Source organism: Nothoprocta perdicaria, unplaced genomic scaffold, assembly GCF_003342845.1.
Source record: "Nothoprocta perdicaria isolate Ctin4 unplaced genomic scaffold, notPer1 scaffold_76, whole genome shotgun sequence".
Taxonomy (NCBI): Eukaryota; Metazoa; Chordata; class Aves; order Tinamiformes; family Tinamidae; genus Nothoprocta; species Nothoprocta perdicaria.
In genome coordinates, this window is record NW_020456043.1 from 2,249,278 (window position 1) to 2,269,297 (window position 20,020).

Sequence of the window (20,020 nt, forward strand, 5' to 3'; positions counted from 1 at the left end):
TATGGATATCTTGAATMTTTGTGAAATTATCATTACATTGATTTATTATCTTCACAAAAAATGTTAGCCCCACTGCACAGAGAAACAAATCATTTCTAGTGGAAACCATTAAACAATTCTTTCTATTCAAAAGGGAAACTCTRATGTACAGAACTGAGTCTAATTTTCATTAATTTGCCTTGGAGAAGGGAGACCTTTTTTTATGGAGTAGGAGATCTCCATATAATTTGCACAAAGTCATTTGGAGGGAAGAGGAGCCAAGACATCCTCACACAAGGAGAGGTGCAATAACTATCAGCTTATAAACTTAAACTTATTTAACTGGAAATAACAGCAAGGTCCTTCCCGATTCCTGGCAGTTTTGGCTTCATTAGGAACAGCACTAACTTGTGCCCACGACTTGGGTCTGGCAGTGGGTCCCTAGTTACACAAACAGACGCCCATTAATCCCCATCCCAGTTTGCTGTTTCCACCCTGTGCACCAGCACAAGTTTTATTATTTTTGACCTGCTGCTGGGAGGAGTTTGGGTCCGTAAGGGATAGGTATGATATAATTAAAAAATTTAAAATATGTAACATGAAGAATAATTGAATCTCTACGCACCTTCTCCCATCTTGCCTTCTTTCCTTCCTTCCTTCCTTCCTTCATAGCAAGATTTAAAACCCAAAGTGCCTTCTGGCTATTATTTCCTCCTGTTTCAGGTTAGAATACTGTGTAAATATTTCATGTTTTGTCTTTTTTTGTCTTTGCAATATGTATTTTCCCCTGAAAATCCTTCATTAAAATTTAAATTTCAGTCTTGAATTTAATTTACTTTGCATATTTGGCATATGCTGTTCTCTATTTAGCATAGCTTGTGGGGGCTATTTCCCTGCTTTTAGGATATAGTGCTGGGATGTATATGGGAAGAGAGAGTTCCTCATTTGCCTAGTGCAGGATTTTTATGAAGTCTTTCAAAGCAGCTGGCTTTTGACACTGCCACACACAAGAGCTTGGGTATGATAGACAGCGGCTTTAATTCATCCTTGCATTTCAAATCATTCCTGGCAGGTTGGTGAACCTGGGAGCAGGGTTAGAGATCTTCGAGTTTTATGCTGAATTTTCATTCTTTTTCTTTCCTTTTTTTTTTTTTTTTTTTTTTTTTTTTTTTTTTTTTTTTTTTTTTCCTTTTTAATTTCTTAATATTATTATTTTAATCCAAAAGTTTTTTTTTTTTCTTTTTGCCTCTTTTTTTTTTTTTTAGTAATATTCCTTTAACAACTAACTCTGGAAGTTAAGTCTATTGCAATGCTGCAATGCTAGGTGGCATATTTTTTCTTATTCTCCCTGACAGCATATAACAAATAAAAGAATCGGAAAGAATTTTCATTTATCTTTAAAAAAAGAAAAGAGGAAAAAAGGAGAAAAATCTCAGAAAAACAACCTGCTATAAATGATATCTGCAGCCAGGTATGGCACAGCTTTGCTTCATGACCTTGATACTTAGTAAGGCAAAAGGGAGAGAGAAAAGAAAAAAGCAACAATAATAATAACAACAAACCCAAGGCAGCACTTTTGAAGCTGCAATAATCCTATTTTGAAAAAAAAAAATCTTTTGTTTAACGGCCCACCTGATTTTATTGAGCATAATTCCATCAAAGAGCTTCTCCTGTCAATGGGATTATCCCACGTGGCTTCTGGAGTTCAGGTGCTACGAAGCAGGGAGCGTGGAATTCTGTTTTGTGCTGGGGTTGCAGCGAGGAGGCGAACGGGGCTGCGTTTCCAGGGACCTCGGGAGCACACTGGCCTTGTTGGTTGTAGATCTGCTGCTGTAGAGCACGGGGCCATCAGTTGCTCAAGTTCTTGGCTGAAGACCCGGAGGTTGCTGCGATGTGACATGGAGCTSTAGATAGGTCACAAACAAAATTTTACTAATTGCTCTCAGCCTTTTTACTTGGAAAAATAAAGTAATATGGGAAGTACCTTCTTATGCTGCTGGTATGAATTTACAGCACCCATGCACCCAGCTGCATCTCTTAGTGTGTGACTCAAAAGCACAAATTTGGGGTGAGCGAGGTTKCCCTCATGGCCACACGAGCTCAGGCTGGTCTGTGTGTTGCAGATGTGAATTGTGTGAGCTGCTCCTTGTTGAATTGAGACATCTACAGTTAAACAACTGCTCCAAGTTGGTCACCTTCATCCCCTTAGGTAGCCTCAGAGAGGAGCAGTGTTTTTGGGGTCGTTACTCTCTTGACCTGTTGCAGGAAGAATAGTGGTTGTCTAGGGAAACACGTGGACATTTTAAAGCAGGTTACCTCAGAAGGAAGTATTTTGGAATTTCACCCTGGTCAGGCAGCCTGAAGTCAAAACCTTGAGAGGGGCAGGCAGCACAGGGTACTTCAAATGCAAAAAACCAAATGCTCTGCTGGGACACGTGTGTTTTGCAAAGGAAGTTTTTCTTAAAAAGTAATGAGTGATGCAAGAGACTCTGCTATAGGACAAAGCAGTCACTAAATGGTGCTATTCCTTTGCAAGCCTTTATGTAATGGCATGTAAAGAAGCTTTCTGCTACACGTTTGGGACAGAAACAATACTTTTATTTATATTTTAATATATATAAATTGATTTTCTRTGCAGCTTTTTGCAAAACCAAGCTGTGCTGTGTGGGCACAGCTTGGAAATATTGATTTTAGTGCTGAATGTGTAAACACACTTAGGTAGAAGCAAACAGAAACACAGACGGCTGCGTGGGAACCTGGTGCACCTGACCATCCGCTTTGTATCACCCAGCTCGATCATCTTCCTTCCTTTCCCTCGGGTCTAAGGGGTATGTTACTATCTCTCTGATTGATATGGCCCCGAATTAGGTGCTCTGCACGGCTAGGTGGCTGCAAATATGTGGTTATCCTCTGGCCGCTGGTCTGAATAACAATGTGCCTTGCTCTGAGAATAACCCTGTAGAGCATTCAGGGGTTTACAGGCTGGAACATAATAAGGGGATATAGAGAACCTTTGTTTTAACTGTGTTTTTTTTTTCGGTTATTTTTTGTCATGCATGCGACAGCTGGCTGGCTCCTGCCCATCTTGGATTTTATGTGAGGATGAACCAGCCTGCAGTCCTGTTCTGCTCCCGAAGGTGTCTCAGTATGAGGATCTGCCCCTTGATCCCGCTTTGTCTCTCCAGCCCTTATGCAGCTGATTGACCACTGTGGAGTAGTTTGCCTCTTGCTTGAATGTACTGTGCAAGGAGGTCGCCACGTTTCTGGATGACTGGAAACAGCAGCAGGTACTGCTTAGAAATAACATAATTTGAGCCAATGTATCATTTTCTGCTGGCTGTGTTTCCGAAAGGGAATCTTTCATGCCAGCAGCTGGAAGGAGGRATGGAACTTGGCTTCCCTCGTGCCTGGGAGAGCCTGGAGCCTTGGTGCCCGGTAGCAGCTGGTGCTTTGCAAGGGACCACACAAATCCCTGTGCATTAGATGGTGCTGGGGATGCTCCTTTCCCTGTGTTGTTCTCTGGGAGCCGATGCTCCTGAACCAGTTGGTCTCAGGGGGGAGACAGAACCCTAATAAAGAGCATAAAACCACTGAGCATGAGCACTCCAGAGCTCTTGGTTCCTGGAGCACAGGCGTAAGTTATGAATGCTGGGTTTATTTAATCCTGTGTTGTTGTATGGTTCAAAGGCAGGTCAAAGATGATCGTGGTTAAATGCAAAGGTAATGGAGTGATGGAGCATCTCACTGCAACAGCTCCTCCTGTCTCTCCATCAGCCATGGACTTGCTGCTGTATGGTCAGGCAGAGGATTTTACAGATAGATGTGTGAGCAACTTTAGTTCCTTCTAATTTCAGCTGGAATCAGACCCGTGTGCTTGTGAAAATGATTTCAGGTCAGCTGAATGTCTTGCATGCTGAGAGARAGAGAAGCCTTTTTGATGGCTCTCCCAACCCAATGTTGAAGGCAGAAGATGCTTCACTGCTCATGGAGGAGCCACTGCTGGGGTTTTCTTCCTTGGCTTTGTCTGTACRATTGCAGCAATCATCAGGGATTGCGTGGCTCCTGCTCTTGTTTACAGCACTTAAATGTGCAGTAGACACAGGCCTGTGTTGCAGAGGGATCATTAGGGCCGTCAAACCTGGATGCAGGTGTAGGGTTGTGCCAGCATGATTTTGCTCATACTGAAATGCCTTTCCCTCAGCCTAAATCAGGATGTAGACACCCCGGCAGGAAAATTAAAGAGACATGGAGAAGAGAGCAGATGCTGCAGCTTGTCACGTTTGTGATTTGTCAGATGTACACGTGGAGCTGCTGGATTAGCAGCTCTAATCAAGATCTCAAGAACTGGGTTCCCCGTTTGGAAGGAGCATCCTTTTCGTATTAGTCACTAGAGTTATTTGAACTTGCATTGACACAAATTAAACAGGAATCTTGCTGTCTATTGATTTTGTCAGCTATGCATTTTTTTCTCCTCCTGAAGTCATCTTTAAAGACTTTACTTTTATTAAACTAAATGCTGCCAGTTAACTAAAGTCTTTGTTTTTATAGACTCAAGAGAACAAGATCTAACATAAATTAATCATGACTTAATTGACTGAACTAATTCAGGTTCTCTCCAGTCCACTGCACAGCAATATTCCTGTCTTCCCAATCCTGTAACTGAAGGCTAAATGGTACATTGCTTTAACAGCATAAACTTTTTATATCTTTAACACAACATTTTTGCTGGGGACAAAAGTTTTGATTTCCTTGGAATTCAGTCCACAAAACATTTTCAGTTAGGAGTGCTGAAGTGATCACCCTTTCTTGTAACACATATTGGAACTGACTTCAATTTCTCCCTATTATCTTTTTTTTTTTTTTTTTCCCCTCTACGCACGGACTAAATTATTTATTTGGAATTACTATTTCAAAGGAAAACCAAGCATTAATTCAATTTACAGCAGTTTTCTCTCACCCTACTGAGCATAAAAGGAAATGCAATGAATTGCTAATGCTGCTGATGTCAAGTGCACGTTGCATTTAGCAAAGCTAGCTAAATCATTAATGAGAACAGCCTTCTTCAAATGTGGTTAGCACTGCTGGTGGGAACCGGTGAAACAAGCCCCTTTTGCTTCTGTCCTCCTGGTGAGTCTGGGGTTGAACACGTTGGTCATGTCTTGTGTGTGGAACTAGGAGGCTGCTTGATGGTGCCATCAAACTGTGTTGACAGTTTGCAAAGTTAGGAAACAGCCTTCCTCCAAGTGAAAAGAAGATGCTGTATGAGTAGAACAGCTGACCATGGCCCTGAAGGACACAGGTAAATTGGAGTGGTTTGGTGAGAAAACCCAAAGGAGAGTGTGCAGCTTGTGGCTAAAAATACTCCATAAAGGGATTTATGAAGAAACACGAGAACCCCAGAATGGCTGAGGTTGGAAGGGAGCCCTAGGGATCCCCCAGCACAGCCCCTGCTCCAGCAGGGACACCCAGAGCACGGGGCACCCGGGCGCATCCAGGCGCCTTGGGAAGATCTGCAGAGCAGGAGCCTCCGCAGCCTCCCTGGGCAGCCTGGGCCAGGGCTCGGGCACCCTCACACCAAACAAGTTCTTCCTCACGGCCACACGGAGCTGCCTGGGCTTCACCTTGTCCCCACTGCCCCTTGTCCTGGCACTGGCTACCAGCRAGAAAAGTTTGCCCCTTCCTCCCTATGTTCACCTTCAGGTATTTGTAACCTGTAATTTGTATTTTTGTGACCTCTCCTCTGCTTTCTGGGGACAATACGAGAAATCTGGGCCAACACAGCTTCCACCTCTGATATTCGCGGCCTAGCCATGAGGCAGTAGATTTAAGGTCTATTAAATGAATCATATGAATATATCTGAATAATGGATCTATCCAAGGAAACAGCAGGTTGCGTGTGGAAGCTCCACTGCTGAAAGACACAGAGCTAATCAAATAGATTGTCTCCTGAATATTTTCTTTGTTCAGTGTTTCCTAGCACTACTTCTTATTCTGCAGCAGAGCTTTAAATATCTCAAGCAATGGTGCTGCTTTGCTATTCCTTATGAGCCTGCTCCTTGATAAAAATAAATCTCTCATGAAGAGAGTTTTCCCCTATCAGCCTATGATTTTCATACCATAATTTCTTCATAGTTTGCTCAGTTTTGATYTCCAGTGTCACCTAGAACAGCTTCTCTCCATGGAAGAGTTCAGACATCATGTGTGATCCCATCCCAGCTCATATTCTCAGCTCTCCCTTACCCAAACTGTGCATGTTTATCTTGCCTAAATTCTTCCTTCAACTCAAAATTGCCTTTGATGATTGTCTTATTTTCTCTTGTTTCACACCTTTTTGGTGTTTACTTTTTTTGGTGACTTTTCCATAACCTGTAATCAGTGTGGTCTCAGTGTCTCATGGAGGAGCTTGGTGACACTGATTATTTGCCCAAAGCCRGAGGTTTGGACAAATGAATATCCAGTTTTGCCATTTCTTAGTGGTGACACAGCTTCTTCAAAAGCAGGTTTCTGTAYCCTGTTCTTTGGTTGATTCCTGTTTTGGGCAAATGAAGCAATGAGGCAGGTTCCCTTGATGATGACGCATAGGGGAACCCGCAGACCTGGGTGCTGCAGATGGGACCCACCATGCGGACAGGCTAACCTGTATTCTCAGAGCCATGGCTGGCAATACCTGATGCTGCCTTGGAAATGACTGAAATAGCCCTGCTTTAAGCAGAACTGGAAAGGTCTTTCCCCAGGGAAAGTTTTCACATCAAGCCTAGAAAGCACCTCCCGCCTTAGCCCTGAATTTCTGGAGCTTGTATCCTCCTTTTTGCTAGCACATTTTAAAAATGGTCTGAAAAAGGCCTTTTTTCCCATAAGAGAGGTCTGTTTTGCCACGAATACGTGCTCTTCTAGCTGTTTAATAATGCTGCAGCTCTCTCTCCATTGTTTCTTTTTATTCTATTAAGACATTTCAATCARTTTACCTTGCATTGAAGCAGGTGATAATGTTCTTCTGGGACCAGAAGGATTATGTCTCATTGATCTGAAGGTGGCTCCAGTATTTGTTACCTACACCCAGTTGCTGCCAATGCTTCAGCTTTCCTCCCAGGCATCTACCACCACCTTTTGTGGCCAAAACTAATGCAAAATAATCTCTTCACTCTCTAATCACTCTTTTCCTTGGAAATCTTACCTGAGTAATCCYGGATGGTTGTTAGAGAAACTTGCAGATGTAACTACATATAGGGTTGTGCCTTTTCTCCTGCTCTGTCTTCCCAAAGCTCTTCATTTCATGCTGAGCATGACTTCATCAGCCTTCTGAAGCCAGCAGAKCTGCAGCAGCTCACAGCAGTTCACATCTGACCCCTAGAAAGGGACTAATCTTCTGTGTCTTCTTCAAGTAGAGCGTATGATTAGGGAAATCAAGGGACTTAACATATGGAAGACTGGGTTGCTGGGAAGGCTTCTTATCAGATTCATTGAAAGTCACCAGAAAACAAGCAGCATTCCCAAAGGTGTTGCATCATCTTTTTCAGCATGTGATGAGTTGCCTTCTGAAACCATCTCCCTGTCTCCTCTGACTGAGGCCTGGATGGCCAGTTTTGATGCAATGCTCAGTTTTTGATGACTGAAGCCAAAACGAATAAATCCCACCTTGTCTTTTAGTGAACAAAATCATGCAAACTCCCATAATTTCAGCYGACTTACAGCTAGATGCCTGTGCTCAGAGCCTGAAACAATATTTTTGCTGCTGGAAGCCTGCAGTCATGAAGCCTCTTAGTTCTTCGATGCAGTGGAGCCAAGATGCCCAAGGTCCTCAGACTTGGGAAATGTTGGGTGAATTAAGCTAAGGCCAGTCTACAAACGTGCCCTGAGATGTTTTTTTCCAAGGCAAAGACCTGGGCTCTGCTCTCCAGCCTCCTCTCTGTGATGAAAGGAAAGACTTTGCAGCATGGGTATGCAGCACAAAYGCTGCATAGATGGACACACCAACCATTAGCATATTTAAGACAAAAAAAAAAAATTAATGTACTGTACAGCTCTGCACATTATTTAAACTTAATTTGATGAAATATCAACTACCAACACATGTAAAAGGTCTGCAGGAAATATATGTAGTGTTCTCTATAATGAAARTGTCATCGCAAGATATAATTCATTATGCACTCATCACTTTGCTTTTATGTTTCAGGTCATTAATTGCTCATAGAGGTTACAATGCAGAAAGGATTAGGTGATAAAATTACATTTCAAAGTCTGTCCTTTTTCCTCCGAAGACTGAGGAATTTAAACTCACAAAAGCAAAGTAGCATCCAAACATCTCAAAGTAGATGTAAACTATCAGTATTGTGCTTAAATGCAACTGCATATAATGAAAACCTGAAATTGAATTTTAACTTAATGTAGTAGATTGCTTTTAATTGAATTTTTTTTTTCCTTGTCTGGGAACATTCCCACTCTTTAATTATGTTTTATTTAAGAGAAGAACAAATAAAATCAATTTATTTTCTGACAGCAAAATGGGAACATGTGGTATTTCTCAGCAGTTGAAAAGCAGCATCCCACACCTTGAGCAAATCTATTAAAATAATGTGCTTAAAGCAACCAGTCATTTTTAATTAAAAGAGCTGCTCTCTGTAAACAGTTTAAATAGCAAAGCATCATATATWTCGCAGCTCCGCGCTTTGATTTTTGGTGAGGGCTGCTCCACAATGTTTAGATGAGCTTGAGGAGACATCCATCAGCAAAGGAAAGGGACGGACGGGAAAGGTCATGGGGAGCACGTTGACACCAGAGGGTTTCTCCAAGTGTTATGGTCACCATGAGTGGAGGAACATGCTTGGTTCTCCATCGCTGTCCCAAACAATAGGCACCTGCTTCACAAGTTGGATTAACAGCCAACACAATAGGATTTTGTTGCTTTGGTCCAAAGATGCTTAAACGTGACGTGCCCAAGCTAGCAGGGCACGAGTCAATGTGAAGAGCTCGTGGATATTGTCCTCTGCAGGGATCTCCTCAAGCAAATGATTGCACATGGGCAAATTGCAAAACATCTGTGAGGTTTTTCTATGGAATAGCCTATTTTTTCCTAAGCTAAGGACTGAGAGCTGTAACTGTCTAGCTGGAAAGGGTACACACACTATTTTCACCCGTCCGTTTCCCTTRCAGCTATTCTGCTGGTGAGTTAATCCTCTGTGTCGAGGTGCTCTCGTTGGGAAGCATTTTCCTTGAAAGCTTCTGTCCTTTCATCAAAAAGGCTGAATCCTATTTTATTTTTTTAGTATCTGTAAAAAACTGAAAATATTCAACTACAGTTAGAAAATGCCATTTAAAAAAAAAATCAATTTTTTGATATCTAAGACCTACAAACAGGAAAAAACGTCAACCTTCTGCAAAGGCCGTATTAAGTGATTTCTGTTTGCCAAGAGGAAACAGCTTCAACATGTTTGGCTGGTGTCAAGGCAAAGGTTAACTTTAAGCAGGGATTTGAAGGAGCATAATGAGCTGGAAGGAGAGTAGCACACGCTTCTACACGGACATCATCCCTACCAGTAGCAAACTTGCCTCAGATGTCCCCCTGAGTTGTGATGGACCCTATGACAAAAATGAAAAAWTTAGAAAGCATTAGGCCTCCACACAGTATTTTTGAGTTAGGAAACCTTTTAAAGCTGTGTTGAGCCAATGGACCAACCTGAGGCTGTTGCTCTCATGTTCTTGGTCTGTAGCTGCCACTAGCGGGGGTCATTTCGTTTCCTTTAAAGTGGATTTTGGGAGACTGGGTATCTACAGCTGGGCAAATAACTAATTTCATGATTCATTGGCTATTTCAGAGAAAAAGAGGGTTAAATGGAAGATTTAATGTAATGAAGACCAMACTCTGCATATTTATAGTGGTGCATTATAATACTAGTGTAATACAAATGTTATATACTAATACTATTATTATGCAACAACAAACAGCAAACAAGGGGGATTTGTATTAATCCCCACAAAACAAAGTCAAAACTTGTTTCAGCCTTAAAAAAATCCAAAGTTGTTTCATTTAAGATATGGCAAAATGATACATTTTCACTTTCCCAGAATACTGCGTTTTTTTTCTTTTGCCCTGTCCTTCCAGGCAGACGTTTCAGAGAAACCGCTCTACATTTGCAAAACATTTTCATGTGGCTGAGCTTATAATTTCTGATCTGCAAAAAGTGATGGTCCAAAAAATTTCCTCATTCTTCCTATGGCTACAGAGGAAACTSTGCTAACTGCAGAGATGAATTTGGGCAAACCGACTGCATTACTTACTGTATTCCACCTCCGTTGGCATTCCTTGAAAACCAGCAACATCAGGAAGAAAACCCAAACTGGGGGATGTCTCCCTTGATGTGCTTGAATTCCTGAAATCGCGGAAAAAAAGTACATCGTCTGCTGCAAAATCATGAAGTGTTTGGTGTGCCCAGGAGCCCACACAAAGTATTTGGTAATTATTTCATATCTGTTTGCACGAAGCAGAGCAAAAAGAAAAACCTAATTAAAGGTTTGGAATACCCCTAGGGAAATACCTTAGGCCTGATTTTTTAGGATATCAAAAGGTAGCAACCCACATCTGACCAGACATGGCATGCCTAACGACTGTGCTGTGTCTGCAGCACAGGAAGATGCTGTCCCATGCTTCTCCTGCAGCAGCCACCAGCATCCACTTCCACACCAAGCTCCATCCTGAGTCGCTGCGCTGGTTTGCCCCCCTCGCTCCATCAACTCTCATTAGTAAGAAAATCTCCAACTCTACATATATAACTATATATATAAGCATATATATTAAAAATGAGCAAAGCTCGCTTCCAGAATTGTAGAGCAGAGGCTGGCTGAGACCTCAGGATGTCTAGTCTACCCTGTATGTTGAAGATGTAGCTAAAAGCCTCCAGAGATGAATGCTTATAGTTTTCCTTGTCAAGTTGTTCTGGTGTTTTGCTAGAGTTACTCTTTGAAAGTGCATAATCCTGGTGCATAATAGATTTCCTAGTGCATAGTCTAATTTTCCTTTCCTGTACTTACATTCTCTTCTTAACTAGGCTCATCTGATATACATTTTACTAAAATACTTAGAGATTCAACATTAGAAAATGTTTTCTCAGCTTATTTGCAGTCAGAACTCTCTGAGGAAGTTGACCTGAGTTCAAAATAGCTTCACTTTCACTCTACTGTTTAGTAAATTTACTATTCACAAAAGAGAAACTCTAGATTTAAATTCATTGACTCGCTTCAGCTGCAGGAACCTACTGGCTTAAATTCAGAATAAGTTCAGGAGGAGAAACACCATCAATCCTGTGGAGCCCAAAGTAAACACACACTGAAAATAAGGATTATCCCACATTTATATAATATAATCAAGTTCAAGTTTACSTAGGTGTTGAGTAATATAATTGCGGATTTGGGTGAATCCCATAGCCAACAGCATCTTTTAGACATAACCAGGCTTTTTGGAAATGAGATTAAGTGCGAAAAAAGACTAGTTATGCTTATTAAATCTAAAAAAAAAAGGACCAAGAATAGAATTTAAAAAATAGCCTGCTGCTTAAATAGCATGGCTATTTTTGGCTATGAATAGCTCAAAAATGTGTCTGTTCCATGTTCCCTGCTTGCAGCTGAAGTCCTGCAAGCGTGTTTGTGTCTTGAATAACTGCTCCAGTGGTAGGACTGTGTTTGGGCGAGGAGGACAGCTGAGGGATTTAGTGGCCAGGCAACTGCAAAATGGTCCATTTGTGCTTGCAGACAGGGGTTTTATATCCACATATTGCAGAATCACAGAATCACTGAGGTTGGAAGGGGCCTTTGGAGATCATCTAGTTCATAGGTCTTCAGTTGGTGATGATTATGATGATTATCATATCTTGCAAACTTCTTTCAGGAAGCCCTTGGGAAACTTTGACTGGTGCAAAAGCTCAAGGAGATTCATGTTAGTGAGAATCATGGTTTTATTGGTAGTGCATTTTGCGTCAAGTAAGGAAATTCTTTGCTCTGAATTGGCAGYCTGCAAGGCACTGAGTAGCCCAAGAACAGGGAAGAATGTCGCCAGGTTTGAAGAGGAGCAAGAGCTTCCATGAGAAATGAATCTGCAAGTCAACCAGAGCATTTCCAGCAAGCCCCATGTACTGTTTGAATTCCCCAGAAGATAATTCTCCAGAGGAAGAGGAAGGATCTTCAGAGATACATCCCTCATTCCTGCACCAGACACAAGCCGCTCTTTGGGAAAGGTCCTTCCTCCATGCAGAGAGGATGACCTGCATTACAGCTTCAGAGACGTTGCTTAAACTTGCACAGGTTAGAAACAGTTCTGCTCTGCTTGACACTACCTTCTTAATTTGTAATCAATAACTCATGGTTTTGAAAAATTCCCTTTTATGCGTGTGTGTTGAATAGACTGTTTCTGCATGATGTGCCTGGTGGCCTAGGAGCTATGGAAATGCCAGGGCTGCCAGGCTGGCTAACGTGTATTGCATGAGCAGAAATATCTATACATGGACTCCCAGAGAAAATTTTTGCACAAATGGGGTAATGTGGCAGTTCTCCCATTTGCCCACTCTCCAGCCACAGCCCCTGTGGGCTTAGAGCAAACTCGGAAGGAATTGCTCCATTTAGACTGAAGGACATTCATTACTCATTTTATTTTGTTGCCTAAAACCTAAATGCAAATGTTTGCTTGCATGCCTGTGAATAACATTGCAGATAAAGTTAGCGGGAGAGAACTCTTTGCTCAGAAGTGGCCCGACTCGATGCAGTGCAAACATTTGTCTCTGAGATTTCTTTCCACCCTTGCATTTCATTGCAGCGGAGTTGGTGGAGGGAGTCGATGTTGTCATAATTCCACAGATTTCTCATTCTATAGATGCTGGGTGTAATTATGAKTTATGAATTGCATTAGCTCCCTCTTCTCTCCAAGTCACGGTGACTGCTCGGAAGCGCTGCACTGAATACGACTGTCTGGGATGTGATGGTGAGGCTTGCAGTGGGCTGAGGTTCACGTGAGCCTCCAGCAGGGCTTGCAGAGCCTGGGAAGCCTGCTGGGGTAGGAACATTGGTGTATGGTGCAAAACAGTGAAACCTGGGGAAAAGATATGAGATATCATCCTGTTTTGACTCAGGAAATACAATTTAGTGCTAACTGGGGAAGAGAGAGAGAGAGAGAAACTTTCTACAGACTGGGGAGCTGAGGCATGTGTTCACTGCACCTTGGGGCTGTGTTGGGACTGGGCACCTTGCTAAGAAACCAGCTCTTAGCCTATGCCGAGCAATGTTGTTCTGCTCCAAATCTTTTTTGTGAGCAAAAGAGAACCACACCTCACCTATAAAGCCAAGACTTTATTTCTAGTGTCACTGAAATCTCAGCAGTCTCATCCAGAATCGTTATAAATCCACACGTATTTATTATAGAAAGAACACATCCATGCTGAAAGAAGTTTCAATAATAATAATACAGGTAAAATTGTTATATACGCACTTACATAATCTCTACCTTATATGTTGGCATCGTGCCCCCTTCCTGTCCTGCTCCTTGGGGCCCTGAGGGCAGTGGTGGATGGAGAGAGGAAAACAAACACGAGTAAAACTAATTAGGCGTAGATACCCGGTCAATTAGAAAAACTGCTGTTRCAGCTAAACGAGGGAAGCGGAGCTGCCGGCAGGTCAAGGCAAGTTCAGGCGGAGCAGCCTGCCGAGCCTCACCCCTGAGGCCTGGCAAACTCGCTACAACCCTTCTGGCTGCAATTAGCGATGCTAGCACTGTGTTGACCTGGCCATTGGGACCTCCTGGATTGAGGTGCTGTTTTGGAAAAGCAGTGGGAAAAAATCTTTGCGTGGTGCAGACAGCATCATTCGGTCATGGGTGGTTGGGGTCCATGGTGCATCCCTCCCTCTCTGCCTCCTGCCGTCCCTGTTCTCCTGCTGAAGACAGTGGTTGGGGCTATGGCACAGTGTTTAATTCCTCTTGTCTCACCTGGGAGACAAAATCAATGAAGAGGTGATCCTTTATCAAGGAGATAAGGCTTGTGTGACTAGGGCAAGCAAGGTGGAAGGATACCTTGGAAGAGCCACAGGAAGCTGAAGGCAGTTTAAGGGGTTAAACAAGATTTAGTGGATAAAAGCTAGGATTTAACAGCACCAGTAAGCAGCTTCTTTTCAGAATCCCACTATATGACCTTTTAATCACTGATATTCACAGTAAATGCTGAGGAAAAGTCTTGGTTATTACTTGATGTGCTTAGCATTAAAAGAAATGCGTGTATGTGTGTCCCTACAGTGCTTTGGAACTGGGAAGACACTTTCATGATGTTTTTCTCCTCCACCTTTTTTAGGAGCAGCCTACCCACCAGACTGGCATTGCCCTTGCAAGCTCTGCCCTTGCTTTTGCCTGCAAGATGTTTGCAGCTCCTTCCCCGCTGGCTGCAGGGGAGCTGGAGATGCCCCTGCACCTTGGGAGCGCCATCCAAGCCCCCCTTTCTACCTTGATGAGATGCAAAGAGCAGTTTCCAGGTTTGTGCTAAAAGTGCTTTAATTTGCTCCTCTGTACTAGGAGCCCTGAAGGTTCCCAGGTGCTGATGTTCGCTCCGGACTGGTAGACTGGTCAGGACCTTGTAAGGTGAAAGGCAACCTTGTAAGATGTGAGGMGAAAGTCTTGTCTCCTGTTCAGTGAAGCCAGGGAGGTCATCCAAGCAAAGCATCTATACAGAGAAAGAAGCCATGGTGTACAACCAACTATATGTGTATACGTCTGGTCATGCAGCTGGGGTTTCTGGCTGGCCCTTGCTTTGCCTCTCTCAGAGTGTCCTGGAGGGGTTGCTTTGGACCAAGGCTCACGCGGTGGCCAGTGAGGTTGGGTCTTCCAGCATTGGGATCACTACTGATTTGACCTGTAGGTATCTGCCCACCTCTGCTGTGCTGGTTTCTGCAGCCAGGAGCCCTTTTGAGTTTGAAAGGATCCTAAATTTCGAAAGCTGCTTCTGCAAACCTGGCCATCTGCTGCCGATGAGGCCATTCAGGGCTGGTTGTGAGCCCAGTGCTCTGGTTTTCCCRGGGGCAGCGCAATTCTTTGCCGTTCATTAAACTGAATGTTTTCCCAGTTTAATATCATAATAGTCATAATTGCTGCACTTCTAAGAATCAAGGATTGCTAAATTCAAATGATGCAATAGATGAGAAAAGCCGCAGAGGAATCTTTTATCACTGATATTATAAAGACTTCCCTATAGCAAACATATTTTTATGTGCTACAAGCAGCTTTAGAAGATTAGCAGAAAATGTCGTAAAAAATACTCTTTAAATTAAAGATTGCAATTACTCTCATGGTTTACCCTTCTCCCAAGTTAACAGTCCAGCAATAAAAACACAATGATGTTTACATGGTTTCCAAACTATAAAAAACTCGGATTTTCTCATTATTTCTCAAATCTCATCGTGCAGGGCTGTGCTTTATCTATAACTCAATACCTTTTATCAAAAAGTCTGACATTTAAGTAACGACTGTTAGGAAATAAACACGGAAAAAGTCTTATAAGCAAATTAACTGGGATTACTGAAAGCAAATTAATTGGAAGTAATGATGGGATCAAAGAAGCACGCTGATAGGTAGTTCATTGCTGAAGTCCATTTTTTTGCCCCAAGAATTACTTTTAATTTAAGGCTTTCTCATTACTGAGCACCAGAATTATGTGGTTGACACCGATGTAGCCACTGGCCTAAGGTAGATGTGCTCAGCCCAGCAAKATTGACGACCCTCACACTCACGTACCCACCTGCAGTTAACACTGACAACCAGAATAATATGGAAAAAAAGGTTCCTATTGCTTTTATTCTTACTGTGGCAGCAAGGTGATGCCTAAAGATTTAAATTGTTCTAAATATAGACCTATAGTCTCCACAACAACAAAATCAGGGCATTTTTCTGCAGGAATTTCCACAATCCAAACTGGCTGGAGCGGATAGAGCAGAGGGTGGATACACCTTGGCCGTCGTTGCCAGCTCTGCCTGGTGCATCCTGTCCTCACCTTCCCATTAGCCCAGGAAAAATGGGTGCAAATAGTTATGAYGGGGAATTATCGTAGCCTAACGTGCTTCAAACCACGACTTTTAACCAGCAGCTTCAAACGTGTTTCTTTTGGTGGCACATGGAAAATGCAGTGAAATGGATTCTTGGACAAATTCTGGAATTTCAATGTTGGGRAAGAGTTTGCAGGACACCTATCCCCATTGGAAGTGCCATGTTTTAGCTGAGACACAACTGTCTTCTGCCTCTCAATTGCGAGAATTAAAAATATTGGTCTTCTTGGGAAGCACAAGACCCTAATGGTGATTGCCCCCTACACAGYGGCAATGTGGATGGATCCATTAATATACGTGTGCTGTTGCAAAGTGATATTGTATATTATTAGGCTGGAGGAGGGCAGGGAGTGAAATGAAACACGTCGCCCAATCAAGTCGGAAGGGGTAATTCAATATAAATCATTTTTTAATCAACAGGAGGATGTGTTAGAGCCATTTGCTTGCGGCACCTGTTTGTACTGAGAAAATGCAGGTATATTAAAAAAAAAGGTTTATGTTGCTGGATTTTATTTTAAATAGCTTTTATTTTTTTTTTTTTTATTGGCTCCTAGTACAATAGGCAAATAAAAGTTTGCCATCCAAAAATTACTTATCTTTACCTTAAAACCGGCCCAGGTTGGGATTCAGGCGGCCACATTCCCAGGATGCTCTGATTTGACTGTGCCATAAGGGATGCGGGAGGGATTCCTGCACATCTGTAATGGCATCTGTCTGCAATGAGGTCCTGTCCTGCACATCTGTAGTCACACCTATCTGCAATGAGACCCTGTCTGCATGCCCTGCTGCAAGACCCCCAGCATTGCTGCAGGGAAGAAAAAATTAAGGTTTCCAGCCTAAAAAGGCTCCAAGATTTTTGGAAGCCACCTCTCCACAGCTTCCCATGGATGTGTCCTAYGGAAAAAAGCCAGAGCTGGTACCTGGTTAAATCCCCACTGCTATGAAAACACAGTGATCTGTAGGATTTAATGCCAKGCTTGGACTCCATTACATTAAGGCAGAGCAAGGAAACAACTTCACCTCCTCCTGTTCTCGGAAGGTTAGCAGTTTTAGGAGCACTTAAGCAGTTTAATGCATCAAAAATTATGGTTTTAGTGCGGATGGGAGAAAAAGAGCTAGAGGTGAAAGAAGGGGCTTGGGGCACCTGTGTGTAGCCTGCTCAAGTCATGAAGGATCTTGTGAGAAAGAAGTCGCCCTTTCCTCCTAATGGGTGCTGAAGAATACCTGTGAACTGACCTCTCCTGTTTGCTGCATTTTTTCACACTCTTAAATAATCCAAAAGAGTAAAAAAAAAAAAAAAAAAAAGAAAAAAAAAAAAAGAAAAGAAGAAAGATCCCTTAGCTATTACAGCTCTTAACAATTACTCATCATATTAGCAGTTCCTTCCTGAGGTGTCTGGCCTAACAAATGAGTGCACTGTGCTGCTATTGGATTCTCTGGGAAATTRCTAAAGATTTTCAATTATACATGTGTCTTTCCCTAAATTTAAAATGGTATGTGCATGCATTATGGACTTAAATTAATATTTGAGCTATTAATTGGAGATTGCACTTGGCAGCAKGTTATTTCTTTGCAGTGTGGTGCCCATGCAGACAGAGATAACGTGGTGATTGCAGCGTAGAAAGGCATAAAAATAAAGGGAATTCTTCAAGGTCTGCTTGCCATGAGCTGTTGGGGTGAATTGGCTTGATTGCAGGGACCTTTTCTGTGTGATGGGATGGAAAGTGTCCAGATTTCTGTTTTTTGGTGGGTATCCAGGTTTCTGAACTCCTCTGAGAACTTAATTGTGTTTGTGCATTATTGCAGCCTGGCATTTTTAAGTATTAAATAATAGCACGTAGCTGTAAGGCGCTGTTCTGTGCCTGGATCTAACAAACAGCTATTTTGCAACAGGGCCCGTTGCAAGGGCAACAGGAAGCAGGCGTGTGTATTTGCTAGGAATCAGGTGGGGAATCTCCTCACTTGCAAAGCTTTCTTTTTAATGATGCTCAGGAAACTTGAGCTCCGTCATCAGGAAAATAAAAATCTCCTTTAGCTCATAAATTATTTGTGGATGTCTATAGGTCTTGTGTGGGTTTGGTGGGTGAAGGCTTGGCATGGTGCAGAGTCCTGGTCCTGGTGCAGAGTTCACTCTGCTGCACTGCTCTGTCCCACTGTGATTTGCAAACGCTGTTATGTCAGTAACAGTATCAACACTGTGGCTTGGAAATTGCAACCCACTTTAGAAGGTCCAAGGTGAATTTCACCAACTCCTACCTTCATTAGCGAGATAAATCAGTCCTGCACATGGGCTGCATTTTAGGGAGATGAAAACTCCCACTAAACTCTGTTCTGTGGCTGATTGTGTCACTCCTGAAGGCGGCTGCCAAAATCCAAGGGGACCATTTGGACATATAGAACGATTGCTTTTTTGTCCTAGTCCTCACAAAATACTCTCAAATTCATGGCATTTTGGATCCATCAGTCCAAACAGATTTTGCAGGAGTTGGTTTAGAAGCCAACACAGATATCCCTGGAGCAATCAAGATACAACTTTCTGCCTTTTCTATTTTTTTTTAAATAAAAATTATTAATAGCAGTTGTCTCCACCATCTTGGCACATAAAATCTGCTTCAGCTCCCAAGTCCACTCCTGGGAAAGAGCTCAATGCTGATATGAAACCACATTTAAAACACTGCGTGTGGAGTTACCAACACCCCTCATCATGCATGCTTTGATTCTCTGTGTTTCCCCACTTCTCATTTACCTTTAAATTATCCAGGCCTTTATGAAGGAGGATGCACCTGGGGAAATCAAAGCACAGTTGTGCAGGATGAGCTGAACCAGAGTGTCTCACAGTGAGCGGAGCACGGAGGAGCTGGGACTGAGCCCTAAGGAAGGTCTKAGGCACATGAGTCATCCTCCACTAGGTCTGACTGTATGTCCACGTTTCTGTTTCATCATATTGGACATCCCAGCTGAGCATCTGTGCCAGGTAATTAGACTGGRATCAGCATCGCTGTTGTTGTCCTTGGAGCCAGGCGTTACCCAGCCTGCAGAGGAGCCATGAGCATCTCCCGCCTTGCAAGGTCCTTGTGAACTGCCTTGCAAGGTCCCTTTTCCTGTCTTTTCTGTGACATTTGAACATGTTTTGATGCCCTTGTGCATAAAGATTTCAGTTCAGCCCTTGTAAGGGCAGGAGGGTTGACTACCAGGTCTGCACAGAAAGAATGGGTTATAAATTACAAGTTGCGATTTTTCACGTTGATCTTATGTTTAAGTGGGCTGAGATTTAGAGTCCACTCGATGGCTGAGATGTTGCCTAGTTACCATATTTGATAWCATGGAGAAAGAATAAATAAAATGGCATTTTAATATTAAGTGCTCTGGCTTGATAATCACAGGTGGGCTCCCTGCAGCCAAGTCAGGAAAAGTCTTTGGACAAAGCTCTGGCTCTCTCCCAGAGGCATCATAAACCCTCTAAACCGCACTGTTTTGGTCTGCAGCAGTTGCCTGCACAGCCGAGGATCCAGGAGAACCTCCTGCCTTTGCTGTATGTGCGTGGTAATCGCTGCAGTCCCTGCTCCAGGCTCCGTGACCAGCTGCCCTGGGAGAGGGGATGATTCCTGCCGCTCGGTGATGCCGGCTCATGGGCAGTGCTGGCTTTTCAGGTGACTCTTCAGCACTGGCCTTCACTGAACATCTTATTGAAATGCAGAYATGCTCTCAAGCCGTTTTTAATTTAGATTATTTTCTGCCTCTTTATGAAAGAACTGCTCTTATATTTATATCTCTCTAACGGACGAGCCTTCATCGTATATAATTTTTTGAAACCTGATAGCATGTTTGAACTCTTCATTAAGGATATTGAGGGAAATAAGGACAGTGAACTATTGTTCACTAAGGAAATCTTGTGGTGTTTTTGGTTGCTCAAATCGCTTAAACAGGAATAAACTCATACGTTTCAATTTTAAGCAACTAAACCTCAATCATCTCTCTG